The sequence below is a fragment of the Polypterus senegalus genome, chromosome 4, assembly GCF_016835505.1.
Source record: "Polypterus senegalus isolate Bchr_013 chromosome 4, ASM1683550v1, whole genome shotgun sequence".
NCBI lineage: Eukaryota > Metazoa > Chordata > Cladistia > Polypteriformes > Polypteridae > Polypterus > Polypterus senegalus.
Genome location: NC_053157.1, coordinates 99,742,163 through 99,754,392, shown reverse-complemented (window position 1 = coordinate 99,754,392; position 12,230 = coordinate 99,742,163). Strand labels below are relative to the sequence as shown.

The following is a 12,230-nucleotide window of genomic DNA, read 5'->3' as shown; positions in this document are numbered from 1 at the left end:
CCTGACGAGGTAAGAAGACGATATCGGGCAGCCGAGCGCAAAGATAAAAATAAGATTAAATGAGACAACTTGAGAGAAAATGGCGTTATAAACCGCCGGTGCCTTCTGTGATCCTGGGAAATGTAAACTCACTACCAAATAAGATCGACGAACTGGCTGTGCTGGTGAAAAATGTCAGAACCTACAGAGAATGCAGCTTGCTGTGTTTTAGTGAAACGTGGTTAACGTCTATCATCCCAGATGCTAACGTGGAGCTACCCGGGTTTAGCACAGTTAGAGCGGACAGAGACGCAAGTACCTGTGGAAAGAAGAAAGGAGGAGGACTCGCTCTCTATGTCAATACAAAGTGGTGCAACTCAGGACATGCAAGCGTTAAAATCTCCACTTGCTGCAGGGTACATCGAACTGTTGGCCGTAAGTCTGCGCCCCTATTACTTGCCCAGAGAGTTTGGACACGTGATTGCTGTTATTGTTTACATCCCCCCTCAAGCGAACGCGGAGATGGCGAATGACATCATCCATTCCGCAGTTGCTAAGTTACAAACGCAGCACCCTGAGGCACTTGTGCTAATCGCTGGAGACTTTAACCATGTAACGCTGGACAAAACATTACCTGCCTTCTCCCAGTATGTGGATTGTAACACTCGGGAAACAGGACTATTGACCTACTATATGCAAGCGTTAAAGACGCATACAGCGCCACCCCACTGCCTGCGCTTGGGAAAGCAGATCATAACCTGGTTCTGCTTCAGCCTCAATACAAACCAAGAGTGAGGCGCTACCTACAACCACACGCTCATTCAGGAAGTGGTCCCTGAGGCAGAGCAGGCTCTGAGAGACTGCTTTGGAACTACAGACTGGGATATATTGCTGGGTCACATAGTGAGAACATTGAAGAGGCTGTTGAATGCACAACTGATTACATCAACTTCTGTATGGACATTGTAGTTCCAGTAAGAACAGTATGCTGCTATGCTAACAACAAGCCATGGATTACAAGTGACATCAAGGGCCTTTTGAACCAGAAGAAAAGGGCTTTTAAAGGTGGTGATAAGCATGAGCTGAAGTGCGTGCAGAAGGAACTCGAGTCCAGCTCAGGGCGTGAAAGAGCAGTACAGGAGAAAGCTGGAGCAGAAGTTGCAGAACAACAGCATGAAGGAAGTGTGGGATGGGATGAAGATTATCACTGGCTGCAGCTCAAGCGGGTGCCGCCATCGAGACAGACGTGGAGAGCAAACCAAATGAACAACTTCTTTAATAGGTTTGATCACAGTAACCCACTCTCACCTCGAGTACTGCATCCTCCAACCATCCTTCTGCTGATACCAGCATAGGTGAGACATCCCCACCCACAATTACAGCAGCCCAGGTGAGCAGAGAGCTGAAAAGACTTTGTGCCAGCAAAGCAGCGGGTCCAGATGGTGTATCGCCACGATTGCTGAAGGCCTGTGCGTTGGAACTGGGGAGTCCTCTACAGCGCATCTTCAACCTGAGCCTGGAACAGGGAGAGTCCCAAAGCTTTGGAAAACATCTTGTATCACTCCTGTCCCAAAGGTATCACGTCCTAGTGAGCTGAATGACTTCCGGCCTGTTGCTCTGACGTCACATCTGATGAAGACCATGGAGCGGCTGCTGCTTCACCACCTGAGGCCACAGGTCCGCCGCCCTCGACCCTCTGCAGTTCGCATACCAGGAGAAGGTGGGAGCGGAGGATGCCATCATCTATATGCTACACGATCCCTCTCCCACCTGGACAGAGGCAGTGGTGCTGTAAGAATTATGTTTTGGACTTCTCTAGCGCCTTCAACACCATCCAACCTCTGCTCCTTAGGGATAAGCTGACTGAGATGGGAGTAGATTCACACCTGTGGCATGGATTGTGGACTATCTTACAGACAGACCTCAATATGTGCGTCTTGGGAACTGCAGGTCTGACATTGTGTGCAGCAATACAGGGCACCGAGGGGACTGTACTTTCTCGGTCCTGTTCAATCTATATACATCAGACTTCCAATATGACTCGAGTCCTGCCACGTGCAAAAGTTCGCTGATGACACTGCTATTGTGGGCTGCATCAGGAGTGGGCAGGAGGAGGAGTACAGAAAGTTAATCAAAGACTTTGTTAAATGGTGCGACTCAAACCACTTACACCTTAACACCAGCAAGACCAAGGAGCTGGTGGTGGATTTTAGGAGGCCCAGGCCCCTCATGGACCCTGTGATCATCAGAGGTGACTGTGTGCAGAGGGTGCAGACCTATAAATATCTGGGAGTACAGCTGGATGACAAATTGGACTGGACTGCCAATACTGATGCTCTATGTAAGAAAGCTCAGAGCAGACTATACTTTCTGAGAAGGTTGGCATCCTTCAACATCTGCAGTAAGATGCTGCAGATGTTCTACCAGACGGTTGTGGCGAGTGCCCTCTTCTACGTGGTGGTGTGCTGGGGTGGCAGCATAAAGATGAAAGACGCCTCACGCCTGGACAAACTTGTTAAGAAGGCAGGCTCCATTGTAGGATTAAAGTTGGACAGTTTAACATCTGTGGCAGAGCGACGGGCACTAAGCAAACTCCTGTCAATCATGAAGAATCCACTGCATCCACTTAACAGTGTCATCTCCAGGCAGAGGAGTAGCTTCAGTGACAGACTTTTGTCACTGTCCTGCTCCACTGACAGACTGAGGAGATCGTTCCTCCCCACACTATGCGACTCTTCAATTCCACCCGGGAGTAAATGCTAACATTAATTTTATTTTAATTTTTTCATTTTATTACTATTTAATTTAATATTGTTTCTTGTATCAGTATACTGCTGCTGGATTATGTGAATTTCCCCTTGGGATTAATAAAGTATCTATCTATCTATCCAAGACTAACAAACTCTTGCCTATCAGTCAGATAGGATATGAACTACTGGAGGGCAGTGCCAGAGATACCCAGCATGTTCTCCATGCTGGAGAGTATAAAGTCATGTCTGACAGTGTCAAATGCTGCACTGAGGTCTCACAGAATTAATATGCTGGTTTGTCTGCTGCCATAAGCAAATCATTGGCTGCCTAAAGAGCAGTTTCCCAGCTATGCTTCACCCTCAAACCAGACAAACTGTTCCATCAAATTATTAGAGGTTAAGCAATTGGTGAGCTGAGAGGCTACAACATGCTCAAGAACTTTTGACAGAAAAAGTGAGAAATAGGCCGAAAATTATTAAGATCTTCACCATCATGACCAGACTAACATGGGGGTTACATAAGCGATTTTAAAAGTGGCTGGCACAAACTCAGTGTCAAGGGATGTATTGATTATTGTTCTAACAGTCGGGATTATGGCATGAAGGCAGGATTTAAGAAGTGTGGTGGGAATTGGGTTCCAATACAAGAGTAGTTGGCCTCATCTTACAAAGCAGGTCATTAACAAAAGAAGATGTGACTGCTGAGAATTTAAATAAGGAGCTGGATGGAGTGGGAAGACAGGGAAGGATATAAATGGATGATGGACTCGTTACTTGAATTATTTAGATCCTTAATTTTATTATGGAAAAATGGAGGAATTTTTCACAGATTTCAGCAGAGGAGGTAATTGGGCCAGATGCAGGTTGAAGTAATGTAACTACAGAGAACAAAACTTAGGTTGCCATGGCCACTTTCTATTATTCTGCCATAATGTGTGTTCTTGGCTGCAGTTAGTGCATCCCTGTTAGCCCCTTGATGGTCAGAGAAAGCCTGGATGTGAACAGTGAGGCCAGTTGTACACGACATTCTCTCAAGGCGTTGGTCAGCTGCTTTCATAGATTGTAGCTCTGAATTACACCATAGAGTTGAATGCTTAAAGGAAACCTCCTTATGTTTTAAAGGAGCTGTTTTATCGAGTGCTGAATGAAGGGCTGAGTTATAGTGGTCAACAAGAGACTATCTAGTGTTGATGAAATAGGGGAAGACAAAAAAGATCAAAAATGGATCCAGCAAGAACAGATCATTTTTTAATTTGGTGTTTACAGGTAAGAGGAGGGAGAGGTAATGAGACAGTGAAAAGCACTGCTTTATTGTCAGTGAGTCCCAAATCACTGCTGTAAGTGTTGTCGACAGATAATCCAGATGTACAGATCAGGTCCAGTATATGACATCAGAGTGGGTGGGAAAATCAACATGTTGCACCAAGTCAAAACAGTCCAGTAAGGATAGGAACTCATTTCTCAGTTTACATGTAGTTATGTCAATATGGATGTTGAAATCGCCAAGAATGACGACTCTGGGAAAGTGCACTTAAGTGGGTTAATAATTCAATTAGCTGAGAATAATAAAAGCATTGTATTTTAAGGGATGATGGACAAAAAGCGAGACAGGACCAAATTTTGTTATTATCTTAAAAGCCAGACACTCTAAAGACAATGGACCGTCAATGGGGGGATTCTTTTGATGTTTAACTTCGATTTACCAATTGCTGCGACTCCCCCGCCTTGTCTTGAGCTGTGAGGCTCCATGAAGTGAATGTATCCGGGTGGGGTCACCTCCGTGACAGATGTAAAATCATTTGGTTTTTGCCAATTTTCTGTTAAGCATAGCAAGTCAATGCTTGAGTATGCAATGAATTCCGATAGCATCAGTGCTTTGCGAGTAAGAAATATTGAGTTAAACAATGCAACATTAGCCGATGTGGGTTCGTTGTGCACAGATCCATGACCAGAGTTTATTTTAACATATTGCAGATTTGGCACAGTGACACTCCTATTTCCAAAGCCCTGAATAGGAAGGCATATTTCTGAGCAAATGCTGCCAGTGAACTTTTCACTCGTAAATGTAAATATTTAGGGTGCTGCACAACACCATTGTCTTAAGACATTACAGTCTGACCATTTGCTCTGGACAAACTGTTTAATATGAAGGAGTTTGTCATGAGAGTATTTTAGCATAGTAGAGAGCCATACTTATCTGATAGTAGTAGAAAAGCAGCACAGCAGAGGTGGCGAGATGGGAGGATGGGGTGGAGTACATGAGTGGCAAGCAGCAAAAAAAGCATAATAGGAGATATTACAAAATGCACATGAAGATACCAAAATTCTGAGGTTCTGACATATAGCCACATGTGTATTTTTGTAGACAGAACAAAACTGCACACAGTACTCCTGGTGAAGCCTCACCAGTGTGTTATAGTTTAAGCATAACCACATTGGACTTCTACTCCACACATTGTGCTAAATAACCTAACACCGTCTTCTCAATGGCTTTTGAACACTGTTGGGAAGTTGATAGGTTAGAGTCCACTGTGACTCTTAAATCCTGCTCATAAGGTATACTGGCGATTTTCAGATTGCCCATTGTGTATTCAAACCTAACATTTTTACTGCCTACATGTAATAATTTCCATTTAACTTCATCTGCCACAAATCTGCCCAAGCCTGTATGCTATCCAAGTTAATCTGTAATAACAGATTCCAAATTATCTGATAATTCACCTATCTAGGTATCAGCAGCAAACTTCACTAGATTGTTACCTATATTTTTATTTATATCATTCATATATATTCAAAATATTAGAAGCCCTAGAACTGACCCCTGTGGAACACCACTCTTATCAGCCTGTTCTAATAAGGTTCCTCGCACCATCACCCTCTGCTTCCTGTGTCTGAGCCAATTCTGCACGCTTCTAAAAACACTCTGAACTCCCATTTTTTTAGCTTGATGCCCAACCTCTCATTTAGCACCTTATCAAATGCTTTCTGAAAGTCAAGATAAATATATGCTCCACTTTGATCATATCCTTCTAGTGCCTCCTTAAAGAATTCCAGCATGTTTTTAAAACACAACCTCCCACTTCTGAACCCATACCGACTGTTTCAAAAAAACTTATGTTCTTGCCACGTGCTGCTCAATTTTATCCTTAATTCCTTCCATTAATCTTCATGTGATGCATATGTTAAGCTTACTGGCCTACAGATCCTGGGATCTGCCCTGTCACCCTTTTTATATAAAAAGGATGGTTTTTGCCACTTACCAGTCCTTCAGAATCTCTCCAGTGCACAGTGACTTCTTATAAATGTTTCAAGGGTTAATATACATACTCGTTAACATCCTTAAGAACTTGTGGGTACATATCTGGTCCTGGTGATTTGCTTGATTTCAGCCAATTTAATCTGAGCAGTACCTCTCCCTGTACAATTTCCAAATCACTCAGTACCTCCTTAGAATCCAGTTTTCCTCTGGGAGGTTATCCACTTCCTCACTTGTGAAGACCTCAGAAAAATGCAAGTTTAGGGCATCTGCTATTTCACAGTCTGCACCTTTTACTATCCCCGATGCACTTCACACTCCTCCTTTACTTTTTACTACTAAAAAACTAAAACAATCTCTTAGGGTCTTTTGCCTTATCTGCTATATTCCTCTCCAACTATCTTTTAGCCTACAAGATTTCCTCCTTAATGGTTGCTCTCATAATCTCATACGCTTTGCAAAACACTTTGCAGTCATTAGTCTTAAATGCCTTATAAAGCGGTTTCTCTCACACGTAAGCTTATCCCAAGTCTATCCTCCTTAGACTGTCGCCTTTACTCAAAATTTGCCCTACCAAAGTTAAGCTTAAAATTTTTGGTCTTTGCATCCACACTCTTACAAAAAACTGGGAATTGGTCACTTGACCCTAGTAGTTCAATCATCTCTAAAACCCTCAATTCTATCTTAATTACCAGAAAATACTAAATCCAGTCAAATTTCACCTTGTGTTGGTGCTTTGACATACTGCGTTAAACAGTTACAGATTTCTAAAAACCCCTAATCAAGTGCTCCTCTATCTTCAAGGTTATCCCAGATATTTGGATAATTTAGTCCACCATGATCATCTCCCTGTAAACTTGCTTTTTGATATTACTAAAAAAGAAGAGGTGTTGAAATTACTGTCAGAATTGGGTGGTCTATAAACACACATAAAATAAAACCTCTTTCACTAATGTATTCCAGGCAAAGCCACACGTCCTCACTAAGATGGAATTCATCGTCCAACTGAAGAGGACTTGCATTTAAATTGTTTGACAAACCTCACCTTTTCTGCTCTGTCTATCCTTGCTAAAACTACGTGTATCCCTCTGTTACACTCATCCCCATCTTAGCTATTTAGCCAGGTTTCCGTTATTGCTATATTATAATTATGCTCTGCTACATACAGCTCCAACTCTCTTACCTTATTTTTGACACTTCTAGCATTAAGACAAGCTATTTTTAATATGTTACTCCTATATTTAAATGTTGGATTAAAATTTACATTAGTACACATTATTTCTACACCGTTTGTTCCTCCACGTACAGATCTAAACCTGGCCTGTCCTAAACTCCCTGCCTCTCCACCCACCCCATTCCCTTGTTTAAACAAACCGACTATCCTACTCATATGCTTCCCCAATACATTGGTGCCCCTCCTTTTCAGATGTAACCCGTTACGGCAGAACAGGTCCCATCTGTTCTAAAAGGAGTCCCAATGCCCCATAAACCATACCCTTCTACCCTGCATCAACATTTGAGCCATGTGTTAAGACTTCTAATCTCCTCAATTTTACCAGGACTGGCATATGACAGAGTCAGAACTTAAGACTACCTTCTAAGTTCCTCTACTCAGCCAGGTACCTAACTCTGAATTTGGACCACAGAACTTCTAGACTACCCTTATGTATGTCATTTGTTCCAACATGGACAACTGCATCCACTCCCGCTCTGGCCAAGAGCCTATCCACCCTTCCAGGGTGTTCCCCACCTGTGCAAGATTATCTCTGGAACACACCTGCATTTCAATCCCGCTAAAGATTGGAGTTCCCCAACTATCGCTACTTCTTTCTGGGATCCGATTCTGAGGGGGCCTGTCGGGGCTCCTCATTCCCAACTACCACCTCAGAATCAGAGACACTGTACAGCTCCTCAAGGACCTGATAACGTTTTGACACAAATTCTGGGAATGATGCCCCTGGTTGTTGTGCCCCCACCTTTTTCCACCTGTCTAGTCTGTAATCTACTCCCGCACCACCTTAGGGGTGCACACTCTCTCTAAAAGACACCTGGGTCAGGTCAGCCAATTCAACAATGCAGGCCAGCCATCTCCTCCTCCAGTTCAGTAACCCTGTGCTCAAGGTGCTGTATCAGTTGGCATCTCCTGCAGATGTAGCCCACACAGACAGCTGGCTCCTCCAAGCCATCATCTAAGAAGTCCAACACCCAAAAGGACTTGCATTACACTGGCCTCATTATTAAAATTTGATTCAGAATTAGTAATTAGGATTTTTTTTCTTTAAAATTAACTAAAATGGCAACAAGAACTGCTACAGCTATTTTATACCTTCTGTCCCCTTAAGCTCCTGTATTGTTCTCCCTCTCAGCTGCCTGCGGTTTGTCCTTCTAGGAGGTTTAACTTTACTTTCCTGTCTGTTCTCCTAAGTTTGATCCTCATTCCTTACTTAAAAGCTTCCCACTCGGAAATGTTCGTATTCCCCCTTAATAAACCCTTATGCGGTCGTCTGCTGAACTGTTCTACCTCTTGATCACCAAGAACTGTTCAGTCTAAAACAAGCAAATAAAACTTGCTTAGTGTATATTGGCAGCTAGTTAATTTCTTATTTCATCTGCTCCTACAGCCCCTTGTGCTTGACTGGGTGTCTTAAAGCTGCCGCTGAGCCTTCCCCTTTATTGCTTTGAAGTCAGCTGCATTCCGTAAACTAAGGAATTACTGTTATGGCCCAGTTATTTACTTATGGATGCCAATATCAGTTACTGCTGCTTTCTACCCTGCCTCCTCCATGCTAGTTCTAATACAGATAAGTATTGGTACAAGTATAGGTACAAGAACCTCCCCCAATACCCTGTTCCTTTTGCTATAAAAGAAAAATATTTTTTTTTTAATTCCCCACACGTTTCTTTAGCAGCAACCAAAACCTTTTAGAGCAATTTTTTTTTTTTTTAAACAAACACCACTGTAAACAGCAAGAACTCAATGTGATGTACTTTAGTTTGTGATATTTTCCAGGTTAACTTTCTACAGAGGGCTTTAGACCTACCTCTACAACGTAGATTTGTTATACAAGTACCTTTTGTGAAGGGGTTTGATATTTGGACTTCAGTCTTCACACATTATACACTACATGTCAAAATTGTTTAAGTACTATAGCAAAGGTTTTTTTTTAGGTATTTGTTCAACATTTCTTGCATTTCTCGTATTTCCTGTCATCCTACATTTACAGATTGTTGTAGACACAGAAAACATGAAATGCAGATATTCCAAATAATATATTATTTACCCTATACAACTCCATGCACCTTATACCGAAAAACTAGACTTGGGCTGGAAGACTTGTTTGCTTGAGTTGACTGCGGCGGTGAGAGACACTAGAGATTCGAAGGAATTTAAGATTAAAGAGTTTCTTCTTAGGATTCAGGGTTTCTAGTGTTAACTGAACACTGTTGTAACACAGTGTATTGGATAGGATTTTACAGTGTAGAAGTAATCATGAAGTTTAGTGTTTTATTTCTCTTTACAAGTTGCTTTTTAAAAGAATATTTTGGATAATAAGTGCATTCATTGAACTGTGACCTTTACTATTTTACTTGAACTGTGACCTTTACTATTTTACTTGAACTGTGACCTTTACTATTTTACTTGAACTTTAGGTTTATGTAAAAGCAGTAATTTTAACCTCAAAGAGGAAGTGTTAGTAGCCAACAGAAGACAAGCTTACAAAGGAAAATGAGCTGTACTTCTACAGAATAGAATGATTTAGAGAAAAATCAAAACCTTAAGCAGCCAAATTTTTCCTAGACTTTCCACTTGCTTAAGAGTGAGATACTTGACCATTACACATGCGAGCCTGGTCTGTCAGAGGACACTAGACAGACAGAGGGCTAGGGTGTTCACCTTGGCCCTTAACACTAGAAAACCTAAACGCTGCAAACAGCCTACTATCCCATCCCCCTGCAAAATAACCACACCCCACCCTGCCAATGCAGCTGAAGTTCTCCCAGCTCAAGTCTGCTTATCTGGGTGTGAGGGGTCTTGAATTGTATAGAGTACATCTTTGGAAAACGTACATTTCATGTGTGTTCTGCATCTACAATGATCTGGGCAAATGTAGGATAATAGGAAATGCAAGGCAAGAAATAAAAACAACTGGAACAATGTTTTCATGTTATAGCAAAAATTTGTGTAAAGACTAAAGTCCAAATATCAAACACTTTTACAAAAGGTATAAACAAGTACGCCTTTATTCAAGAATATAACCAAAGAAATTATTCAATTTACATGTTGCTGTCAGTATGTAAACACTGAAGTCCTTTTATCAATTGCATGGATGGGTTAGAGGCAAGAATGACTGCTTCTACAGTAAATCAAGAGGTTGTGGGTCCGAACCCAGATCTCTGCATTTTCTGTTTTGAGTAGTGACTGCTATAAAAAGATAAAAAACCATTTGATTTGAGTCTGACACCCATTGTAAATTTTTGCTGGTTGTAAAAGTTTGTTTTTTCTCTGTCACATTCACATGGTACAACGAACTTGCTCCTCCCACTCTGTGGATGGCGTTTATTTCCATTCTTTTCACAAGAGCAGCAATGGCCACAGTTGGTGCTGTGGTCGATGCCTGCTCAGAACTATTTGTTGTGACCACTATCAGTAAGTGGCACTTGCATTTTGACGACAAAGTGACTCTTGCAGAAAATGTAAAAAAAAAAATTTTTTTTTTTTAAATATACAAGTAGCAAAACTTACTTGTGAAAAGAATGGAGATAAACTCCAACTCAGAGAGGGAGTGTCAAGTTTGATGTACCATGTGAACACGGCTGAGAGGAAATAAAAAAAACAACACCTTTTACAAGAGGCAAAAATGTATAGGTATTATACTCAAATCAAATGTGTGTGTTATGTAATAGCAGCTCACTAATCAAAACGGATTGAACCTGCAACCTCTTGATTTATAAGGATTCATTCTCACCTCTAACCTACCCATGCAATGTGATAAATGGACTTTGGTGTTTACATATGGAGAGCAACATGTAAATTGAATAAGGCATACTTGTTTTGTTATACCTTTTGTGAAAGTGTTTGATATTTGGACTTCAGTCTTCGTATTTTTACTAACACATGAAGAAAAATTCTGTTTGTGTTTTCAACATTTCTTGCCTCGCATCTCGTATTATCCTACATTTACCCAGATTGTGTTAGACACAGAAAACATATGAAATGCATGTCTCTCTAATATTATTTACCCTATACAATTCAATGCACCTCTCACCCAGATAAGTAGACTTGAGCTGGGTGAACTTCAGCTGTGTTGGTAGCAGGGGATGGAATAGCAGGCTGCTTGTGCTGATCGACACATTTGCAAAGTGACGATGGAGAGGCGAAAAGGAATTTAAGGTGGACTGGGATTATGACTTTTTCGTAGGCTTCAGGGATTCTAGTGTTAAAAGCTTTGAAATGTTCAAGTATTGTGAGGAAAGAAGATAACTAGAAAGAATACAAATCACCAAGGCCACCTATGGTGTGATACTAGTTTCTTAAGAGACTGATCACCACACAGATTAGGTACATCCTATAGCATTACCCCATCACACCTGAAATAACCAGGTTGGGTCACAGACATTTAACAATGTTAAATTTACTGTGCTGAAAGCAAATAGTAGACTATAATGTCTGATTAAACATTTATTGAATGCTACTAGTTTTTGCCTTTTTGCTGTCTCCCCATCTCTGGTATAGAATTAAAATAACTTGTTTAGTATACAACCACATTCCTGAAGTAACATTCTCCATTTAAAAAAAAAAAAAAAAGTGTTTAAAGCATACTTGCTTAAAAATGAATGATATCTACCAGACTTTGCTGGTTACATAATCCTGCCAGACTTCTACACAGAGCATCAGGATTACATACACACATACATACAATATATATATTTTCTAGCCAAATACCCACACTTCGCAGCGGAGAAGTAGTGTGTTGAAGTTATGAAAAAAGAAACATTTTAAAAATAACGTAACATGATTGTCAATGTAATTGTTTTGTGACTGTTATGAGTGTTGCCATCATCAAGGATTTGATTATCATTATTTCTTTCAATCAGGTTCGTACTTGGAGGATGGGTTGTGTTCAAGTTACATTCCGTGTTTGTCAGCCCTTGTAAAGATAACAGGTTTAATTCATCAAAGTGTTCACTACCCAAATCAGTACTTGCGAATCTAAGATGTTTAACAGGCATTCCCAGTATTAAGT

At 41.1% G+C, this 12,230-nt stretch overlaps 1 protein-coding gene across 2 annotated transcripts in view; it reads right to left on the bottom strand.

The window, feature by feature from the left end:
* The window catches only part of vldlr (very low density lipoprotein receptor), a 258,783-nt gene that overhangs the window by 59,548 nt on the left and 187,005 nt on the right, over window positions 1-12,230 (bottom strand). The gene's annotated exons all lie outside the window — the stretch shown is intronic.